Source organism: Puma concolor, chromosome A3, assembly GCF_028749965.1.
Source record: "Puma concolor isolate L17-30 chromosome A3, mPumCon1.1.hap2, whole genome shotgun sequence".
NCBI classification, from domain to species: Eukaryota; Metazoa; Chordata; class Mammalia; order Carnivora; family Felidae; genus Puma; species Puma concolor.
The window spans coordinates 59067859-59081336 of NC_141669.1; the positions used below are offsets into that span (position 1 = coordinate 59067859).

General features: G+C 41.8%; 1 long non-coding RNA gene across 2 annotated transcripts; it reads right to left on the minus strand.

Moving 5' to 3' along the window:
* Positions 1-688: 688 nt before the first annotated feature.
* On the minus strand, positions 689-12767 carry LOC147582478 (uncharacterized). 2 transcript variants are annotated; one of them, XR_015249175.1, is made up of 4 exons: positions 12700-12767; positions 10911-10977; positions 2569-2665; positions 689-1593 (listed from the first exon to the last, which is right to left on the minus strand). It is a non-coding gene; the product is annotated as an uncharacterized LOC147582478 (long non-coding RNA). The 2 variants fall into 2 exon arrangements; XR_015249174.1 differs by having other exon boundaries at positions 689-1596.
* Between the last annotated feature and the right edge of the window lie 711 nt (positions 12768-13478).

The following is a 13478-nucleotide window of genomic DNA, read 5'->3' on the forward strand; positions in this document are numbered from 1 at the left end:
TCTAGTGACTTCCCCTCCTCTCTAAAGTAAAAACCCAGGGGTGCCTGGGTGGCTCAGTCAGCTAAGCGTCTGACTTCGGCTCAGGTCGTGATCTTGCAGTTCGTGGGTTCGAGCCCCTCATCGGGCTCTGTGCTGACAGCTCAGAGCCTGGAGCCTGCGTTGCCCCTCCCTGGCCCCCACTCTGTCTCTGTCACTCTCTCAAAAAGTAAATAAACATTAAAAAAAAAATACCTAAGTTCTCCCCATGGCCTACGAGGCTGAACACAGCTTAGCTCCCTCTTGTTCCCCTCTGCCCCCATCTGCTGCTATTGTCTGCTCTGCTCACCTGCTCCAGCCCTACTGGTCTCCTTGCTGTTCTTCCAGTGCACCAGGATCCCTCCTGCCTTAGGGCCTTTGAACCAGCGATTTCTTTATTTGGAACGTTCTCCCCACCCCAGATACCCTCATGGCTCACTGTCTCACTTCCTTCAAGTGTTCACCTCAGATGTCCCCTTCTCAGTGAATCCTTTTCTGACCTATTTTAAAATCTTTGTACCCACGCCATTAACCCCCAGCCCCTAACCCCCCCCCCCCTTCCCTGGAAGTGGGCACTAGAACAGTGCCTGGCACTTAGTAAATACCTGATAAATGTCTGATTGTGAAGAAAAGAAGCACTGTTTTACGGATAAAGTAAACTCCGGAAACGAAATGAGTTCCTCAAAGCCTCACAGCCAGCACGTATTAAAGTTCAGACCTGAACTCAGATTTGCCAGAGACTCCCCAAACTGTGTTCTGCCTTCTCTACTGCGTTTTGATTTCCTTTTCCAGATCTGCTACCTCTTCTAATAAGTGCCGGGAGCCCATTAATTCCCTGGGACGGGAAGAGGGGCCACTCGGTTGATGGGGCATCTGTGGGCATGGCCGCAGCAGCAGTGGAGAGTGGGGGTAAGCTGGCCAAGAGCAAAAATGATGCACAAGGAACACTTCCCAGTGAATCAGGAAGTGTGGCTAAGGCCATGTCGACTGAACAATGATAGGATACCCCACTGGCGATGACCTACCCCACCCCTTTACTTGGTACTCTTCAGCTATCCTATCTCTTTACCCACTCAGGTAAAAACAAGGATTTAAATGGAATTGTTAGTCTGTAAAATGTTTCAATTCTTGCTAGTTTGTACTCAAAGAGTCTCAGAGTTGTATTAAGTGTACATTGCATGACTGGTAGAAAAAACAAACAGAAAAATTCAATCACCAAATGATATGTGTTCTGGTCTACACAATAGTTTTGGGTTGTGTTTCTGTTTTTTTTTTTTTTTTTTTTTTTTTTTTTTTAAAGAGAAGCCACCTAATGTTATGGCATTATGTGGAATTTTGTGTTTTTGTTAAAACTATACTAAAAACTCATGGTCATGTGCCCACGTTTTCCACCCTGATTCTGATAGCAGGTGGTAAGTGGTGGAGGAGGAGATGGGTGAGGAGATGGGAGAGACTATCCAGAAGCAGAGAAGGGAGAGAAATAAACCTAAGGCAGGAATATGTTGCTTCCATGGCCGGGACTGGTGATCGAGAAATGCTGGTGTAGACACAGACATCATCAACAATCTTGTTGGGCACCTGCTGAAGACAAAAAAAAAAAAGTACAGCCCTTTCACCAGGAAACTAGAACATGAAAGACAAAATCAGGAATAATAGTAGCTATCCCTTCTTGAGCATGTGACAGCATGGCAGGCATTTTGCTACGTACTTTCATAAAGTTTCATATTTAAGCCTCTCAGCAGCCCTCAATAAGAGGAATTTCCCCTCCTCCCTCCTCCCACCATTATATAAAGTGACCTCAGAGAAACTAAATGATTTGCCCAAGGTCATACAACTAGAAAATGATAAGGCTGAACCATTTGCTTCCAAAATCTTCTTCTTTTTTTTTTTTAAGTCTCCACACCCAGCATGGAGCCCAGCATGGTACTTGAACTCGCAACCCTGAGATCAAGACCCTGAAATCAAGACCTGAACTGAGATCAAGAATTGAACCCTTAACCAACTGAGCCACCGAGGCACTCCAACCAAAGTCTTTGTTCTTAACTATTACACTACACCTCCTCTCTTTAATAAGATTAATTAATGTGATATAAATAAACATGGAAGACACAAGGCGACATAAGGAGGTGGACATAAGGAATCATTAAAAAAAAACAAAAACCAACCTTCCGTGAAAGTACCCATCCTCCCAAGTATCTTTGTATGGAGAGCGAGGCAGGTGTGTGGATGTCCTGAGGGGGCCAGGCCTACAGTCCTGCTTCTCATCTCAAAGGCAATGCCATCCCTCCTCCATGTCATACCATAAATTTATCTCAACATTGACAGAAAAGGAAATGCCAATGCTGTGCTCATAAAGGTTCATGTTGCTAAAGGTTGCAGAACACATATTGTTCTATAATCACTCCCTTGTTGACATAAAACTCACAAGTGAGATGTTTCATTACACTGAGAACCCAGGATGGTGAGCTCTCTCCACATAGTGAGGGCATCAAGGGTGGGCACCAAAAGCAAATGGAATTGGGGGCCCTGGAATGTTTCAGGGAGACTTCTGACCTGATGGGGAGGAAAGAGCAGGTGTGTGTTAAAGCGACGACCCCTCTTGGCTGCATTTTATTCCTTCCAGTATTTTTCCTTAGAAGCAAACTTCCACCTAAACAGAGAGAAATGAAAAACCCGTTACAGATTCCTGAATTTAAAAAATTTTTTAATGTTTATTTATTTCTGAGAGAGAGAAACAGAATGTGAGCAGGGGAGGGGCAGAGAGAGAGGGAGGCACAGAATCTGAAGCAGGCTCCAGGCTCCGAGCACAGAGCCCAGTGTGGGCTCGAACCCACAAATGGTGAGATCATGACCTGAGCCAAAGTCAGACGCTTAACCAACTGAGCCACCCAGGCGCTCCCTGAATTTTTTTTTTTTTTTTTAAATCAAGCCTGACTTTACAGAAAACATGAAGCCAATATGCTATAGGGTCTGGCATTCTGCCATAGTCCTGGGAAATTTCTACCCAGACTAAACTTTCTGGCTATTTAGCCTGAGAAGTGGCTATTTCTCTGTATTTAAAGGTGGTTTAACTGCATTGCCTAATATCAGGACCATCAGTTCATTTCTGTATTTTTCAAGCAGTAACAGCTCTCACCTTTGCAGTGAAGCTACCCTTAACCATGGTAGACCTGAATGCCCTTAGCATTTATTATTTGGACCAAACATTAGGCACTGGCATATTTGCCATGGCATGCTGTAGAAGATAGTACGATCTAGAGGAAAGGATCCTGGAATCAGCTCTGAGATTTGCTAATTGCGAGCTTTTCGGCAGATTATTTATCCTTTCCTCCCTTGAGTTCTGTCATCCGTAAAGTGAATTACAAGCATATTTAATTTATAGAAGTTTTGGGTGAGGAGTAAATATTGCGTCAGGGCCTAATATAGTGCCTGGACATAACAAGTTATTATTTTAAAAGTAAAATACATAAACAAATGGACCAAAAGATGCCCCAAATGGGAATGTTAACTTTCTAACTGGATCTCTTAATCCTTGCTGAACTATCCTAATTAATTATGCATGATTCTCTCCTGAGAACCAAAGTGCACACAATCCCATCTTCGAAAAGGAGACAACTTACCTCCCCAAATTTTGAGACAAGTCTGCTACATTTCCCTCAAAACCGAATGTCAGTTTTCTTGTCAACATACTCAAGGACAAAGCCTCTCAATCCACTGATATCAAATATTAGATTTAGGCTCAATGTTTCTCTTCTGACTGCTGCAACACTGACTGCCTCATTGCACCAAAACTATGGTTAAGGACAGCGTCATCTTTGACTCACTCATCTTTGACTCCACAGGTCTTCTGCTAACCTGTGAGTCCATAAAAACTACCTGTACAATGATGGTGTAGATTTCAGGCTATAAATCCTGTTTAAATGCAGATGGCCAAACTTGAAGTGGGTTGGAATAGTCTTTTGACAGATGAAACCCCAATTTCAAACGATATAAAACAGGCTGTATGCTAGCCCTTCTCCCTTCAGACCATCTGGGTAACGTATTTGGCACGGATATCAGGTGAGTTTGATGGATGCCCTCCAGCCTTCGGGAATAGGACAAGAGTCTTCCCTGGTGCTCATGGGAGTTTATTGTCAGGAACTTGGGATACAATGAAGCTGTTGGACCTGTCGTCTATTGCTGGAAGGTACAGCTGAGCATAAACTGTGGCAATAGGGGTGAGGGCAGGGGCAGTGTTGACACAAAGGCCCAGCTCAGGCATTTGGCTATTTGGGTGGAGAGTGGAAGCCCTGTTGATTTGCCAGAGGAGTCAGTGAGCCCTGAGGGAAAAGAATGCAAAAGGGAACTTTGGAACTGAAGGGAGCCTGGGGATGGGAGTCAAAGCCCCAGATGCCTGAATTCTGCCCAGGGGCCCTGGCTGACTGGTGGTGTGGAAGGGTGCTTTCAGATAATACACAGGAGAATGCTAGCCAGATATCCTCTGAGCCAACTCGAGGGCTCCTGTCTCTTGTTCCCCAGAGGGAGGTCTCTTAGGAAATAGAATAAGTCTGTCTCTTCAGGATGCTAATGAAGGAATCGTGAGAAAGAACGCTCACCCTCAGAGCAGCAGATGAAGTCTGCAGACAGCAGAGCAGGAGTGGCCCCAGTGACAATGGCAAGAAAACTTGAATGGCTTCCAAGGAGAATCTACAAGACATACTACCGTCCTTCGGTGCAGGCAAAGGAGGACCATGCTTTGGAGGGCTCCACAGGACACAAACACAAAGAAGAAAATTTTAAAGAACACATGGCCGCTTTGTCGCTCAGGGTCTGGGTCTCAGCTGTGGTGCTCTGAGACCCTCCCCCTAAACATCTGCTTTCCTGACTGACTTTGTTCAGGCCCCAGGGACACATCTCCCCACATCTCTGGCCTGGCCTCCAAATGTCGTCGTTGATTGTGGCTTCTGCTGCTGTGGACTTCATAAAGGAGCACTGCTTCCAAGGGTGGGTGGGATTTGAGCAGCTAAAGCACTCAGCAGGCAAGAGAAGAGGACAATTGCCCCGTGTTTCTCCTCAGCACGAATGGGATAGATTATTGCCTAACAAGGTCCTGTTTTGCAGTAGAGCCGCGAGACAATCGTCTCGCTTTTCTTTCGTGTTTCAATTTGTGGGTCAAAGAATGGCACGTATTTTATAACTTGTTTTCTTGATTTAAAACATGTAAGTAACTCCATTGATGTTTTTGTCTGAGCCCCTTTAAATGTTAGGGGCCTGTTCTGTGAGTGAGCCAGGACCCCACCCCCAGAAGGAACAGGAGGGGAGTGCCCAAGGCAATGATTCTGCTGCACGGTGTGGGGGAGGGGGGTCCTTACCTTTCCATCTACTACCCAGGGCTCCTGTGTCTTCTCCCAAAGGGTGTGGCCCCAAAAGGCCGGTGTTACCAAATACTGAAACCAAAATCATCCTATTTGGCAAACATTCTCCAATATTGACGTGGGTGCTGCCTCCACGGCTTGTGCAACAGATCAGCCAAGGCAGCACATTGAATAGCTGGCTTGTTTGAGTAGCAGGAACATTTTTACATAGAACTTCCACTCTCCTCCCTTCCTAGGAATGAAGGAAAGAGAACCTCCAACTTCTGTCCCCGCCGACTTGCTGTTGCTATCCAGGGGAGGAATGGTGGATTTAGTTGGTCAGAGCCGGAATTTACTGAGCCACACTCTTATGGATGGTGGGGTGATTGGGTCTCATAATAGGAGAAACAGTCTCTGCCTCATAGAGTTCAGATTCTTCCTGCCTACCCCTGTGCTTCACATCTCCATTTGGCAGGAAAACTAGAAAGGGGTTCTCGCAAAGGAAGGATAACCCTTTTCCTTCCCTCCCTGTTCAGCCCTGGCTGGGTGAGTGAGAGGAACTTTGACCTACCCAGCTGGCCCGGTTACTGGTTAGAATCTGTGCGGCAGGTCTAGTCCTGTGTTTGAAGGCACACGTGACTTCATGAGTCCCAAGGCAGAGATTCAGGGTCAGAGATGGGAGGTCATAGGTCCAAGTCATACTCCCTAACACATTTCTCCAGAACTCCTGTTTGTTGAAGGTATATCAGACAAGGTAGGCTAAGTGGCTGTAACATCAGACCCACTACATGAGAGAGAATATGGAAGATCATCTCTCTGATGTTTCAGTCTAAGGTGACTGGGTCTCAGTTGGGAGACAGCTCTGCTCCACACAGTCTTCCCGGGCCCTGGGCTGACAGCACCTCTCCCATCTTCAACATGTGGCTTCCGAGGCTGCTCTGTTCTGGCCGTCCAGGAAGGGAAAGAGAGCAGTCCAGGGAGAGATTCTGCTTAAGCAAAGGAGGTGGAGGTTGCCCATATAGCTCGCTCGCATAGTCCATTGACGAGAGCTCAGTTGGAAAACCTGCCTATTCTACAGGAGGCCAACAAACAGGAGCACAGATGGAGGGAGACAGCTAGCATTCTCCACCTCAAAGGAGTTATTGAGCCTTGTAAAGAACATACAGGCTGCACTTTTACTTGGAGGGGGACACTCTTCAGGAACATGCTAAAATGTTAGTTTGTTGACTAGTCAACTAGTGGTTGACTGCTAAGTTACTCATAAAAATGTTCCAACCCAAACCATCTCTTACCTATAAACAGTTACAGAACTCTCATCATATATTTATTGAATTATTTGGGCAGATTCAAAGATTTGGGGATAAAAGTAAACACAGGTTCTTCTTATAGGCCTCATGTAGGCTGTCTTAGGATGAAAGACACCTTAAGACTCCCAAGTTAATACATCTTTATCAGTTTGATTGCCTATCTCTAAAAATAATCGATGATATTATGACCCATCCCTGGTAAAACATTGTGGCACCTTTTAATTAAGAGACACGGCCTAAAGGATATATTGGCTCACTCAGGTTCTCCAAGCAATAATCCTAACTTCCAATATTGTTAACTTCTTTAGGTAAGATCATTAGAAAGTCATATACCTGGGACATAGAAGTTTAGTTGCTTCCCCACCCCCCAAAAAAATTGCTGATTTTTTTTTAAGTTATGCACCTGAGATTTTTGAGGCACAATATTTTAAATGTCTACTTAGGATCATTTATTTTCTTTCATTAAACAGTAGTTGAATACTTTATCCTTTAAGTTACTCATTATTTCTTACATAAGCACTCATGCAGCAGACTCCTGAAATCCTGAGCTGGAAAATTTCATATCTTCAAATGAATATACTGCATCTTTTTTTTTTTCTTAAAAGAACCATGCAATTTACCCCCTCCCCTGTTTTAGTTTCTAAGATTAACATTAAATTGAACAATCAGCTATAATAGCTGGTTATATTCTGTTGCCTGAAATCTATGCCCTGGCTTGTTTTATGCTTTCATAAACTTTTTTACTTTGGAATAATGGAATAATTTTAGATTTACAGAAAAGTTGTAAAATAGTGCAAATAGGTCCTATATACTCTTCATCCAGTTTCCCCTAATATTAACATCTTAATTAATCTTGGTACATTTGTCAAAACTAAGAAATTAACACTGGTGCAATATTATTAACTCAGCCACAGACTTTGTTTGGACATCACCAGTTCTTCCACTAATATTCTTTTTCTGCTGCAGGATACTCCACTGCATTTAGCCCAGTGTGCTTTAATTGAAAGATCGTGTCCTGGCTGAAAATCATTCCTAAGAAATGTAATGGCTAGGAACTAGAAAAACATTTTTTTATTTAAAATTTGCAAAAGATTAAAAAAAAAAAAAGAGACATTAATTTATCCTTGGGGCAAACTATTCCTTTGTTTGGGGAAAAATACTCTGGGGTATTTAGTTACATAAGTATAAAACAAATACACTGTGTGTCTGTTGAAGCCTACGGAAAAGCCTTAACTTTACATATATTAGCTGGAGGTTTTCAACATAAACTAAGAGTTCTATTATGCAATTGAGTTGGGTTAAAGCTTTGTATGGGTATATGCTGGCTTTGTGCCTCTATGGGAGACAGCCATGAGTAGAGGATGGAGTTTTCCTAAAATGAGCAAACGTTCCCATTGCCAGTCATCCTAGGAGAAGACAGCCCTTGGGACAGAAAATGGGGACTTGGAAGGATGGCCTTATATCTCAGTTAGGAATGAGAAGGCTTCCTTCTCTCCTAGCCTTGGATTTTTTTTTTTTCAACGTTTATTTATTTTTGGGACAGAGAGAGACAGAGCATGAACGGGGGAGGGGCAGAGAGAGAGGGAGACACAGAATCGGAAACAGGCTCCAGGCTCTGAGCCATCAGCCCAGACCCTGATGTGGGGCTCGAACTCACGGACTGCGATATCGTGACCTGGCTGAAGTCTGACGCTTAACCGACTGCGCCACCCAGGCGCCCCTCCTAGCCTTGGATTTCAAGTAGTGAAGACAAGCTCAAGGGATTCCTAGCGGCGGGGATGAGCCCGCCCTTGCCACATGGAGACAGGTTGAACACCACCAAGTCTCATGAGGCTGATTCGGGTCTGCTGGGCTCTAAGAGCAGCAATCATTGAGATATCCACCAATTTGTATCTCCCCTGTGCTACTCTTCTAAACAAGTCTTACCCCAAATTGTGGATTAGTGCCAGCTGTGCTATGGGGAGTTAAGGGTCAGGCTGGGGATAGAGTGGCAAATAGGAAAACAGTAACCTCTCTCCCAATGCCTCAGGCAGCCTAGCTAGAGAAGAAGCTATAGGTTCCATATCTCTGAATACACATGAGTCCTCACCTTCAAGACCTCCAAGAAATACCTGGGCATATTTGATGAGCATATTTGATGGAAGTTAACTTCCTACAGTGTCAGGTAGAGGCTCAAAGTCATCATAAAGTGGGTATTAAATGTGACTTAATTTTATGGTTCTGGACTACTAAGGTCTATATGTATAGGTTATACTAGAGTTTCTGCTCTGGTTTACTTTAATTGCTTAAATTCATTCATTCATTCAATCATTCATACTTATAGAGCACCCACTGTGTGCCAGGCACAGTTCTAATCACTGAGAATGAAAGAGAAAAAAGAAAAAGATGAATCTGACTTCATGAAAAAGTCCCTACCCACATGGAGAAAAATACATTGCAAGGTACATTGTGTGCCTTCTAAATCCTAATGAGGATGTCAGAGAATTACAGATATTTTAATTTTTAAAGCTATGATTTAATTTAAATATGGTTTTGCTACATGATAAAGAACTCTGATTCAGTCTTAAAAACTTGAAGGATTTAGTAGATACGGTTCATCAGGAAGGTTTGGGGAGCACATCTCCATCCTAAAATAACTTTCTGAGAAGAGAAAGAACCCTCTTAAGACTTTTGGCTTCTCTGTACCCCAAGCCCAGTAGTAATCATTGAGATTTCCTCTTGGCTTATGGCCAAAATCTAAACACCATCTTGGCCACTAACATCTGAAAAAACAGAACAATAAAGTCTTTAGAAACAGAGAGTCTTTAGACATTTCTTTTGAAAACAGCGCTAGAATAGAGCTTCTAAATCTTCTAATTGCCCCTGCTGACGTAGTCTGTTATAAAAACACAATAGTGAATAGGCAAGGACCAGACGATTCCAAATTGTCAAACATCAGAGAGATACTACAAATCATCTCTCTTAAAAAATATGGCTGTCAAAGCCTATGATCCTGATTGCAAAGACATCTGTGACTAAATAATGCTGGTTATGGAAATTGCTGAAAAGTTATAAATAAAATGTTAAATAATACAGTACAGCTAATTCCCCAGGTGTTGTTTCTATTCTCAAGTAAGGATCTACATGAACCAAGTGACAGCATACAGCTTTCCTGTGGGTGTAAATCTCTAGAGATATTGTTCACTCACATTTGCTTATGTCCTTTTACTTGATCAGTCGCAATAACATTACTATTTCTTGCTTTGTTATTTCTTCTTTCCAATCCACATCAGTAGCTTGTTCTTATAAATAATTCAGCATCTATCTGGGCATTTGTTGGCAATATTCTCTTACATGATGTTATATAGGAAGAGGGAGAGCAGTAATGCTTAAATATGGGGAAATAATGTTTCTTTCAATCTTTCATGCTTACAAAGTGGTTCTGTCACATCTTTTGCCTCTGAACTTACACTGAACTTTCTCTTCCAGCAAGTCTGGTTGCATGGATTCAAGGCTGCTGCAAAATTTGATATAACTGAAACTTGATAAGAAGTTTCAGTCCAATCAAGGGTACCTACAAAATAATCTACATACCTGTAATTCCTGGTGATCTTGCATCTACTTATATGTTCAAATAGGCTTTAAAGGAAGCACATCAGATTATCTGTCTGTATACACTAAGGGGCCAGCAGAACCTTTTATTGCCCCCCGTCCCAGCAAAACAACAGTGGTCAAATGTTACCCCAGTCTCAATTAATCCCACTTAATACCAAAATAATATATATGAAAGATTAAGAATATGGAGGAGCTTATGAACACAGAACTCTGAATTTAATTTTTTTCAAACAATTTGAGACAACACTGTTAAAATTTCCAGGACAAATTAGAGCCAGGTGTTCAAATATGAGATTTGTAGTTGAAACCTTGCTGGCTTACTTCCCACAATACATCCTACATATCCCTGGAACTATTGGGAAGTTCACTATAATTGCAACAGACATTCATCTTCTGGTTTCTAAATAGAAGTAAAGAAGGCAAACTTTGAAAACAGAATGGAGTCCATTTTGGGGGAATTATATTTATACCTTTCTTGATTGACCAGGACTAAGAGCATACCTTTTGTAAATTATGAAAACCTATAGGAACCCGGGTCAAGTGTTGACTCCAGGCCCTCTGCACATGCTGTTCCCTCTACCCAGAACACTGTTTCCTTCCTGTCCACTCTAACTTCTAATCCAATTTCATTTCACCCTTAGCATCTTGGCTTCCCTGATACCTTAGAAGAAGTTGAGTGCCCCAGGACCGTCCTCTTCTTGTCTTCAGTGGCTGATTGATGTCTGGTTCTTTCAAAAAAACATAAAAAGTTGTAAGAAAGCAGAACCATATCTGCATTATTCTCCGCTGTCTAGCCATGTTCAAAGTAATTGTTCAAAATGTACTTGAATGGATATGTTAATGCATGTGAGTGAAAATAACAACTATCACTTCTATGTTTTTTACTAAGTGCCAGGCTCTGTGCTGCGTGTTTTATATGTGAGAATGAATAGATGGATGAATGACCATCAAAAATGAGCACTGGGGCGCCTGGGTGGCGCAGTCGGTTAAGCGTCCGGCTTCAGCCAGGTCACGATCTCGCGGTCTGTGAGTTCGAGCCCCGCGTCAGGCTCTGGGCTGATGGCTCAGAGCCTGGAGCCTGTTTCCGATTCTATGTCTCCCTCTCTCTGCCCCTCCCCTGTTCATGCTCTGTCTCTCTCTGTCCCAAAAATAAATAAACGTTGAAAAAAAAATTAAAAAAAAAAATGAGCACTAATAACATTAGAATCATCTGAATGAATAGTCAATCCTGTCTTAAACAAGTTATGCATGAAACTTTTTGTTTACATAAAATGTAGAGGAAAGTTTCAAAGTCCAGTATTATATGATTTACATAACTTGCAAACCAGAGAGAAACCCAAGTTTTGTGGGTAAACTGTTAAGATCAAACCTTGGGGGGAAAAAAAAAACAGGATAAAACAAGAAGGTATTAACAGTAGCCAGAGGAAACAGGAGATAGGAGATAAGAAGCCTGGAGTAAAGGTACATTTACTCAGGTTCCCAGAGAGGTAGATTACCCAAAAAGGGTTGAAAACTAATGCTATATATTCTATTTGGTGAACTGTATTTTTCACTTAGTACATGTTGAGCATCTTATCATGTCATTAAATGCTCCTCTGCAATATTTTTTCAACTAGCTACAAGGAGTCTATTAGGCATGTGCCATTATTATTCTCCTAATTCTGGACTACCTAAATGTTAGGTTACTTTGAGGTTTTTTTTCTTATCAACTCATAGCTAAATCTTTGCACATGTCCGAGTATTTGCTTAGAATAAATTTAATATATTGAATGGACAAAACTATAGATACCAGTATTTCCAATTCTACGGATTCACAGATATTTTACCCAGGCTGAGATCATATCCTTCCTTTAGTTCATAGAGCACAAAGCTGACAACTTCAAAAAAATTAACAACGTGTATAGCATTTTTATCTACTTGCATTGAGTTACTTTACCATTTCTTCATCTTGCCTCAATGAAAGCAGCAAAATGTTAATAACGTTAAATTGAAAGAAATTCTGAAGGTGCCATTTGGAGATGGCAGGACGTTGGTCCTATGGTGCATTCTTAACAGTGAATATTTAACATATTTGTCATGCTATTTCTTCTAATTCTGGGGAATTTTATTTTTTTAACAAAAAAATATCTTTAATGTTTATTCATTTTTGAGAGACAGAGAGAGACAGAGCGTAAGCAGGGGTGGGGCAGAGAGAGGGAGACAGAATCCAAAACAGGCTCCGGGCTCTGAGCTGTCAGCACAGAGCCCGACGCGGGGCTCAAACTCACGAACTGTGAGATCATGACCTGAACCGAAGTCAGATGCCTAACTGACTGAGCCACCCAGGCACCCCTAATTCTGGGAATTTGTAAATGTATGGATCTCTGTACTATGTTTTCAAGAAAAATCTCTAGTTTTCTAGATTAGTAAGATTTTTTAGAAATATTAACTGAATACTTTTGATTTCTTACCTTCTAAAAGGCAAACCAGGCCATTGATGGCTTGTCTGGTCTGAAGAGTTTCTAAAATTAGTATGAAGCCAGTCCGACTGTGACATAATAATGAGTAGAATCACTGATTTCATAAATCATAAGGCTCAGGGTCTATGAGAAAGTCAGCTGGGCTGACATTCCTGGAAGAATGAAAGCTCCTCCAAAGTCAATGCTAGAAATAAAAGATGAGAAGCCATGATGTTTCTATTTAAAAGAAATCTTATTGTAGAGGATATACTTCAGCAGTGGCCATTCTTCAAGTGCAACGTCATCCTAGACAATAAAATGCTATAGGACACAATATAAAGCGGGGGAAAGTACAGCTAAAGAACTACTCGGTCTAGAATCGCTATTTGTGATATGGAGCCTTCTGTGATACCAGTTGTTACCTTGAAAAAACTTTTTTAAAAGAGTGATCCCAATCTCAGAAAACACTAATAGATCTTCAAACTGTAAAACCCTTCTTGCCGGCTTTAACCTTTCAAACCTACATGTTGTCAGATGAGTAAATTTAGTGGATGAGATGTATTCGGATCCCTTATAATAGAGATCTGATAATTAAGATGAAGAAAAAGCCCAATAGATAAGAACTTGTCTCAAAAGTTTTATCCCATTTTCATATTTCTTATGAAATTTGGTTTCCAGAGATGATGCCCAAAGAAGTAGAACAGCACTTTCACGGGGTTTTTGTTGTTGTTGGTTGGTTGGTTTTGTGTTTTGTTTGCTTCGTTTTGCTTTTGCAAGTTCAGGTGTTTAAC